General features: G+C 42.5%; 1 long non-coding RNA gene across 1 annotated transcript; it reads left to right on the top strand.

The window, feature by feature from the left end:
- The first annotated feature begins 751 nt into the window (after positions 1 to 751).
- On the top strand, positions 752 to 1,741 carry LOC118405322. The gene is made up of 2 exons (XR_004829881.1): positions 752 to 1,088; positions 1,573 to 1,741. It is a non-coding gene; the product is annotated as an uncharacterized LOC118405322 (long non-coding RNA).
- The last annotated feature ends 6,657 nt before the right edge of the window (positions 1,742 to 8,398 follow it).

The following is an 8,398-nucleotide window of genomic DNA, read 5'->3' on the forward strand; positions in this document are numbered from 1 at the left end:
CGAGAATCATACACTACACTATTACACTATAAAACACGCGGTGTGTACTTGGTTCACTGAAACTTTGGCGGGAAATCTGAGTCTCTCGTCTGATTGGCTAGCAATGATGTAACAGTCTTGTGCAGCAGCGGTCCTAGCGGCCAGATATGGTACTGCTGGTAACGCTGTTCCCCGGAAATCGGACTTTACAAAATGTTGCATATCTTCTTTATTATTAGGTGTTGTGTCCCAAGTAATCTTACATGGCTAGTAAGTAACACCTAGGTAATAAGTAGTATCAACGTGTTTTATTTCATTGCGGCATTTCGCCGAAAACAAGGGATTTTGAAACGGCGTTTCCTACCTATTCATTATTGTTCCTAACACCAAAGCGTTCGGAAGTCGGTGCAAACTTCGGGTGATTTCGGCAACCGTTCGTATGTGTGATTCTTTGGAATCAACAGTTTGTGTAACCGCTAAGTGTACGATTCTCGGGAATCTTTCCGCGGACCGAGTACACCGTGTGTGTAAGTGTACGACGATTCTCGGGAATGTTTCAGTGGACCGAGTACACAGTGTATGTTTAATATAGTGTATGATTCTCGGAAATCCCATGGTGGAACGACTACACACTTTGAGTTCATTAGAGTACGATTTTTATTACAGCAAACTAATACTGATTTCAACAAAAACTCAATGGCCTACCGCCTATGGTCGCAGCTATGATTTGGATCCGCCATAAACATACAAACAAACAAACAAACGGCACTGAAAACCTTCCGTGAGCGGTTACCATTATAACACTCATAGATACGATTGTTTGCTTCACTTTGTTGTTCTATGACGTCACAAAGAATGTCGAACATGACGACCGTTTTGTTTTGCGCCGTTCGAACGATGTCGCTCCAAAGCCACGTTCTATTCAACGTGTAAACACAGGTATAAAAAAAATGAGAGTCATCTTCAGTTCCAGGAAGCGTTTGTACGAGAATATTCCCATCTTTAATATTACATGTGGATGAAGTAGAGTATTCTGATCTTCAGTAGAAGGCGTGTTTCGTGTGAAGGAAAATGTACATCTCTATTTGTTGAGTCGCGTTTCCAGCCAGGTAGGAACTGTTAGAACGTAACTGCTTTTCGTTTGATGTCTCTAGTTTCTAGATCTGTGGGTTTTCCTGTGCCCTTTAGTTGTCACTACTGCGTGGTTTTCTATGTATTTGTCCCGTTTGAATTTACATGTACCTACATTTAGTAAAAAGTCGACTTTCTTTGGGTTCTAACTCATGTTTTTACTTCTATGTGTTTAACGTTAACAACGTGTAACCCGATAATCAGGCAGAGGTCAAGGGGGTCAAGAGACCCCGGATGTTTAGTTCCAGTTGAGTTCAGACAAGTTAAGACACACCGTTAGTTAGAGCGTGCACGCTTAGTTAGAGTAGATTAATTGTAATTGCGTTAGGTTGAGTTGATGCAAAAATAGTGACTAGTAATCCTAACCTCAACATTCACCTCAAAAATGACAAAAAAGGCACCACATCCAGCAAAATGTTTTATTGTTCTATACCCTGTCTCACTCTCTCACTCTCATGGCAGGCTATTATCACTCTCTCTGAGGAACCCCTCCCTTGAACTGTTCCAGACTCTTCTGCATCTTGCAGTCTGGGACCAGGTGGGGCGTAGGTGTACTACATTAAATATGTACTCATAGCAGACGGTTGGTTGACTGCAGGTAAAGGATTGATTTTCAAAAATTTGTACTTTCCCAGAACTATCGTAGAGTGGAATTTGTTATCACTAAGTACAGTAAGGGCATCTTCTCTGGGTAGCTTTAAAGAACGCTTGCAGATAGATGTGCAAAAGTTAGGTGTGACAGGTCCTTCGGTGTAATATAACCAGCTGCTGCCGCACGGCGTGCCTGCGAAGCTGGTGTGCTATGCCGAAGGGCGGTTATACCGGCTGCATAGATACAGATACAGAAAGGAAATTTGGCACGATTAAATTACCTTCAGTGGTTCCGAGAATGGTCAAACAACAATGGTCTTATTTATTAACACGTATCAAACTTTTCCACTGAAAATTGCACATTTCAATTCTTATCATTGCAGCAAGAAGGCAGGTAGCGTCCATGAGTCATATTGAAAATCTATGTGCTGAATTCTAGAAACCTTATTTTTCATTTGATACTCAATCACTGTAGCCTGGGTACCATCCGGAAAGTAGTTCGCTCCGGCGTTCAATATACACTATATACAGTCGCTTCTAGCTCTGACATTCATTATGCACTATAGATCTATATACAATCGCTTCTCTGTGTTTCCGTCTGGGAACGCGGACCATCTTAACGTCTGGAATCGTCCAAATTTTGGACGCAGCACTGCATGAAAACCGCTCTTAAGTGTGCTTAAGGGTGCCGTATTGGCATTCTTTAAGTTACTTTACGCAATGCTTACGCATTCGGAAATATTATGTTTAAGCCATAATTACATGCGTCCGTAAACGTAGTGGCACACATTTAAGCAACATTTAAGCACCGTAAAGCATACTTAATTCCAAATGATTACGCTGCCTTTAAGCACTGTAAAGTTCCGTAAAAATTGTTGTTTAAGTTGTCTTAAAGTTATCTTAAAGAGTAATTAATGGCACTCATTTAAGATCTGTAAATCAGTTGTAAATATCGATATTTAAGCTTGATATAAGCTCCTTTATTTCAATGAATTTGCATACTACGATCATGTGTCAGTGAATGTATCTTTCTTGTAAAGTGGTGTAATGTTATGTAATTCAGGTATCCTTTCTTGTTTTTTTTATGGCCAGCTGTTGTTGTGTTCCAATCTTTGTACATGCACGCAATCAAATATGCCATGTTTAGCTCAACCCTCAATGTCTCGGCGTGATGCATTCACTCCTGGGCCAGTAGAACATCTTGCTTTCCTCATTCTTCGTCCAGTTCCATCCATTCAGATGTCTCAGGCCTCCAGGTCATCTGGAAACGAGCTTGAACTATGTAGACTTTCGTTCAGGGTTGAAGGAGATACATGCCTCATAAATCGACTAGCCGGCGCGGCGGCGTAACTCCCCGGGCTTGATACGGGGCATGTTGCTAGGGGCCCGGGAAGTTACACCGCTGCGGCGCTCCCTTGCCTACTCTAGGAAACCAAACTGGGTAACGAGAATACCGATCCCCGCCTGCCCAACGCGCGCCCGCACTACCAGCTGGCCCCTCTTACGTCGGCCCCCGACTATCTCTTGCTTCTCCGAGAGGCAAAACGATAGTTGCTAGCTGGATCGGCAGACGGGCGGGTGTTTTGGTCCCGGGGCGCAGGGATTGGTAAACCTTTGCGCGCTGGCTCTTAGGAGTTCTGGCTTCACAGGGTATCCATTGGCCGGCTAGCGCTTTCCTCCAATAAGCAGGGTGATCCAATTCTTGTCCAGGGCGGCAATAGTCGACTGACCGGCCAGGCTCACGGCTTTGTTGTTCTTGGTGACCGTACGGTTTTTGTGTCCTGGAGCCATTATATTCTGCGTCCCCTGGGCTGAGTTATACGTTGGAGCTGTAGCAGGTCCACACCCAAGCAAGCTGCGATCACCAAATGATGACAGACTAGATTTGAATTAGGAGCGCGAGTGCTGATTGGTCCAAATCGCCCGTTGTTTATATTGAAACAATGATTTGCATAGTCAGTAGACATGATGGTCTATGTTATGTGTATTGCTATTGTTATTCATGGACAGGCTTGCTGACCATTTCCATTGCGAGAGGGCCTGTTGTCATCGAACGAGCGCTCTAGAACCCATTCCTTGATTCGCTCATCAACTGACGTTAGCACCAAACGGTTTGAATGTGCACGTCTCCAGACGGATAGCAGAAGTGAACATAGGAGCGAACTACTATCCGGATGGTACCCAGGCTACAATCACTGTGTTCCTATGGTGTAATAGGAAGCAAATAGATTGCAGATTATCAAACTTTCAGCGTATTGTCGGGGTTAGTTTGTCTGATTATGTATTTCCGACCTACTCGTATTTCAGCAAAACCCAAGAAGGTATGTATTGGTGGCGCCGCCGCGTATTACTTTTCCACTAATTTAAGAAATGTTTGTTAATATTCCGCAAACATTTTTGAAACTTTTTTGAATCTTATTTTGCAAATTGAATGTTAGCAATTTGTAAATCAATTTGATAACAGATTACGGTACCTGTAATGTAATCAAATGCAATCAAATTCCTTTATAAGTGCAATTTAAATGATTCAGATGTGGTATGTTTGTCTCAAAAAACAATGATTAACATGGATTAAATAGCGGCCTCTACATTTTGCTGGTGGTACTGCAACGATGGTTCACATGATTTAGGCATGGCATATTTATATATATCTATGCGTCTCTAAATTTTTGGACAATTTGTAAGCTGTTAAATCTAAATGATTGGTCAAATCATTTACTCGCTGAACGATCAGTACAACTTTCTTGTTTTACGTTTTTGTCGTAACACGTCAATAATGGTTGTAGAGTTTTATCATCACCAGTTACTGCACGGGTTGGGTCTTACCGACATGGCAGTGGGGACCCCTAGATGTTGATGTGATTATTACAGGTGTATGTGGCCGTGCAAGTCTGCTGCAGTACTGATACGGATTGATAGAGGCCGCTTTTGATCCATGTAACCAAAACTCTCTTCAGATAGTCAAACTAGAAATCGTCCGATTAAACCGAGATTTCATCTGATTGAGGTGGGCACCTTTGAATTATGGTGGATATTAATAAAAGGCTTTATACTGTATGATAATGCCCCGAAGTTGTGTAACGTTACCTTATTTCTGGGCAAGATCGAGAACCATAGCTTCAATACACATTTAAGCAATTTTACCTTCCTTTTCCTATAAACTTATTCACATGTAACCGGGTAATCAGGCGAAGGTCAGGAGAGGTCAAGAGAGACCAGGATGTTCAGTTCAGTTCTAGTTGAGTTCAAACAAGTTTAGACAAGTTACTCATGATTATGTCGGCTTTCCTCGAATAACGCTCTGCCAGCAGGTCAGCCTTCAGTCTCGCACGTCGTTCCTCGTCTAGCGCTCGGCGTAAGTCTTGAATTTCCTCCGACTGGAATTCCGCAGCGTGTTCGTTGGCTCCCACCCGCTCGCGTAAACTGGTTAAGTCGGCTGACAAACCCTGGACCTTGTTGTCTAAAGCGCGAATTTGGCCTGACAGTTTTTCCCCAACATCCTGAAACTGACCTAGTAGAGTCTCCTGTTGTTTTTGAGTCTGTTTGAGGATCAGATGCGCGAGCGTCTGAAGCTCTGGTGAAAGAGACTGCAACTCGTCGCTCCCCGTACAAGCCGCCATCTTTGGTGTCTTGGGTGGGGGGTAGCGTTTCAGATTCGGACTACCTTCTTCCGTGCTGCTAGAGCCCCTGAAGCGCCTAGTTCTCTTTCCCATTCAACAGTTCAAATATAAACGTCCTAGACCCCCAGAAATTGATGCGGTTTGAGTTCTATTTAGACATAGCGTGGAGATTTAAGTAGGCAGGAGCGCACCTCAACCGTAACACACCTATCTGGGGGCCGCCATCTTGAAAATCTAAAAAAAAAAAACTGTAGTCTTTCCGGTTAACCAACCGAGCATTGGAAAAGTAAACCACCCGAGTTATTTAGTGGGCCAACCGCTGGCAGGGGACATATACTTTTACATTTAATATCTGTATAATGAAAAATGATGTAGCATCGTTTCCAACAGCTTCTCCTCTTTTGTCTTTACTGACAAGTGCTATAAACATACACAATAAACCAAGTATATTAAATGTAATACACTGCATATTTTTTCAATCAGAAACGCACCATTTTCCGAAGGCCTTAGCAAGAATATTATTAACAACATTATTCTGTCAGGCAGAAAATGTCACATCGCCGTCGTAGTATTCTGATCTTTAATATCAGCTGTGTTATGTGTGCAGAAGGAGAGGAGTATTCCGATCTTCAATAGCAGCTGTGTTATGTGTGGAGAAGAAGAGGAGTATTCCGATCTTCAATAGCAGCTGTGTTATGTGTGGAGAAGAAGAGAAGTATTCCGATCTTCAATAGCAGCTGTGTTATGTGTGGAGAAGAAGAGAAGTATTCCGATCTTCAATAGCAGCTGTGTTATGTGTGGAGAAGAAGAGGAGTATTCCGACCTTCAAAAGTAGCTGTGTTATGTGTGGAGAAGAAGAGGAGTATTCCGATCTTCAATAGCAGCTTTGTTATGTGTGGAGAAGAAGAGGAGTATTCCGATCTTTAATAGCAGCTGTGTTATGTATGGTGAAGAAGAGGAGTATTCCGATCTTCAATAGCAGCTGTGTTATGTGGGAGAAGAAGAGGGGTATTCTGATCTTCAATAGCAGCTGTGTTATGTGTAAAGAAATAAGAGGAGTATTCCGATCTTCAATAGCAGCTGTGTTATGTGTGGAGAAGAAGAGAAGTATTCCGATGTTCAATAGCAGCTGTGTTATGTGTGGAGAAGAAGAGGAGTATTACGATCTTTAATAGCAGCTGTGTTATGTATGGTGAAGAAGAGGAGTATTCCGATCTTCAATAGCAGCTGTGTTATGTGTGGAGAAGAAGAGGAGTATTCCGATCTTCAATAGCAGCTGTGTTATGTGGGAGAAGAAGAGGAGTATTCTGATCTTCAATAGCAGCTGTGTTATGTGTGGAGAAGAAGAGGAGTATTCCGATCTTCAATAGCAGCTGTGTTATGTGTGGAGAAGAAGAGGAGTATTCCGATCTTCAATAGCAGCTGTGTTATGTGGGAGAAGAAGAGGAGCATTCTGATCTTCAATAGCAGCTGTGTTATGTGTGGAGAAGAAGAGGAGTATTCCGATCTTCAATAGCAGCTGTGTTATGTGGGAGAAGAAGAGGAGTATTCTGATCTTCAATAGCAGCTGTGATATGTTTATGACAATTATTTTGTCGCGCTCTGGGTGTCCTGTAGCTGAGGTATTTTTGGCATAAGGCTCATAACATAGTTGTACATCTCCACCGATTCTATGTTGGCTTTGAAGAAGGAATGCATCATGTGGCTATCGTTTAGAGGCGACCAGAAATTCCGACGGCGTTTACTAACTTGGTTTGCTTCGTTTCCTGATTATGATATGATGATCTGCCTTTCTGCTGATGTATATGAAGCATCATCATCATCATTACCATGATCTGGATGGAGGTCAGCACGCCCTCCTTCCTGCTCTCTTTCCTGTCCTGGTTTTTCTTTGTGCTCAATGCCAACCCCTGCGAAAGGTTGGTCTTTAGCACGCGCGTGAAGTATGATTGTGTGGATGACAGTCAATATGATATTAACCAATAGTAGAATATTGGTCCACCAAACATATCGGTGCACTCGTGCCGCAGGAACTGTGCAGGGTACCGAGAACTTATTTTCCACTGAACATTGGAACTTTTCATCAATGCTCGCAGCAGAGATGGGTTGGTGCGAGGGATAGGTAACGGTAAAAGCAACAGCAGTAGAATATGGCAAGGCCTGTTTCAGAAGGTAACAGAAATACACAGAACGAGTATTTCGCTATTTATTTACTATAAAAACCAATTCCTCTTGCTTATAAGGTGTGTACAGACCTTGGCTGTCTGCAGGAGCATTGTCTTGATCGTTTACCAAAACTTTCTTAGTCGGATTTCTAAATCGGTAATATAGCACTACCATGTCATATGCTAAGAATCTTATATTACAAATGACTTCCCTACCAATGGTTATATTCCAAAGCAAGAACTGTGCGAACATGAGCGCTGCTTGTATGACCAACATCATGGCAAACTGGTTATAGCTGAACTTTGGGTTTGTGGAAAATGAATCCATCCATGCACAATAAACGTTTACAAACTCAGAAAGCTGCCTGGCGTAGACTGGTATCCCGCTGAAGGGGTTGTCGGTTGAGTTACCGTCAGACACAAACGTTCTGTTCTCGCGATCGGGTTGAACGTTTCCATGTACCAGGTCCAGGGGGAAACACTGGGTACCAGATCCTGAATAAAGCAAACATGAAGCAACAGTTAACTACTCTCAAAGCATGAACTGTTAGCTACACTCACACTCAAAATATTGTTATAGTGTGTCATGCAAAGCATATTATACAGTTTATCTGATTTATGTTCATTTGTCTCTCTATTGTCATAATCTACATTTAGTAAACACAGAACGGAATGGCTATGGTGTTTTATCCTGTAAACATCCGAGAATAATTAAAGCTAGAATACTTGTGAGAAGGAACAAAGTTTATTTGGCGGCATTTAGGTCCAGCGGTTTGAATACAAATTGTCTCATTTTCAAGATGACTGCTATTTCTCCTCCGACATGTTGTTAGCTTATCTTGCTGAAAAAAGACCTAAAGCACAGAGGGCGAGGAACTCCTACAAAAGACTAACGAAACTCCAAGAGCTTTA

This window comes from Branchiostoma floridae, chromosome 18 (genome assembly GCF_000003815.2).
Source record: "Branchiostoma floridae strain S238N-H82 chromosome 18, Bfl_VNyyK, whole genome shotgun sequence".
NCBI classification, from domain to species: Eukaryota; Metazoa; Chordata; class Leptocardii; order Amphioxiformes; family Branchiostomatidae; genus Branchiostoma; species Branchiostoma floridae.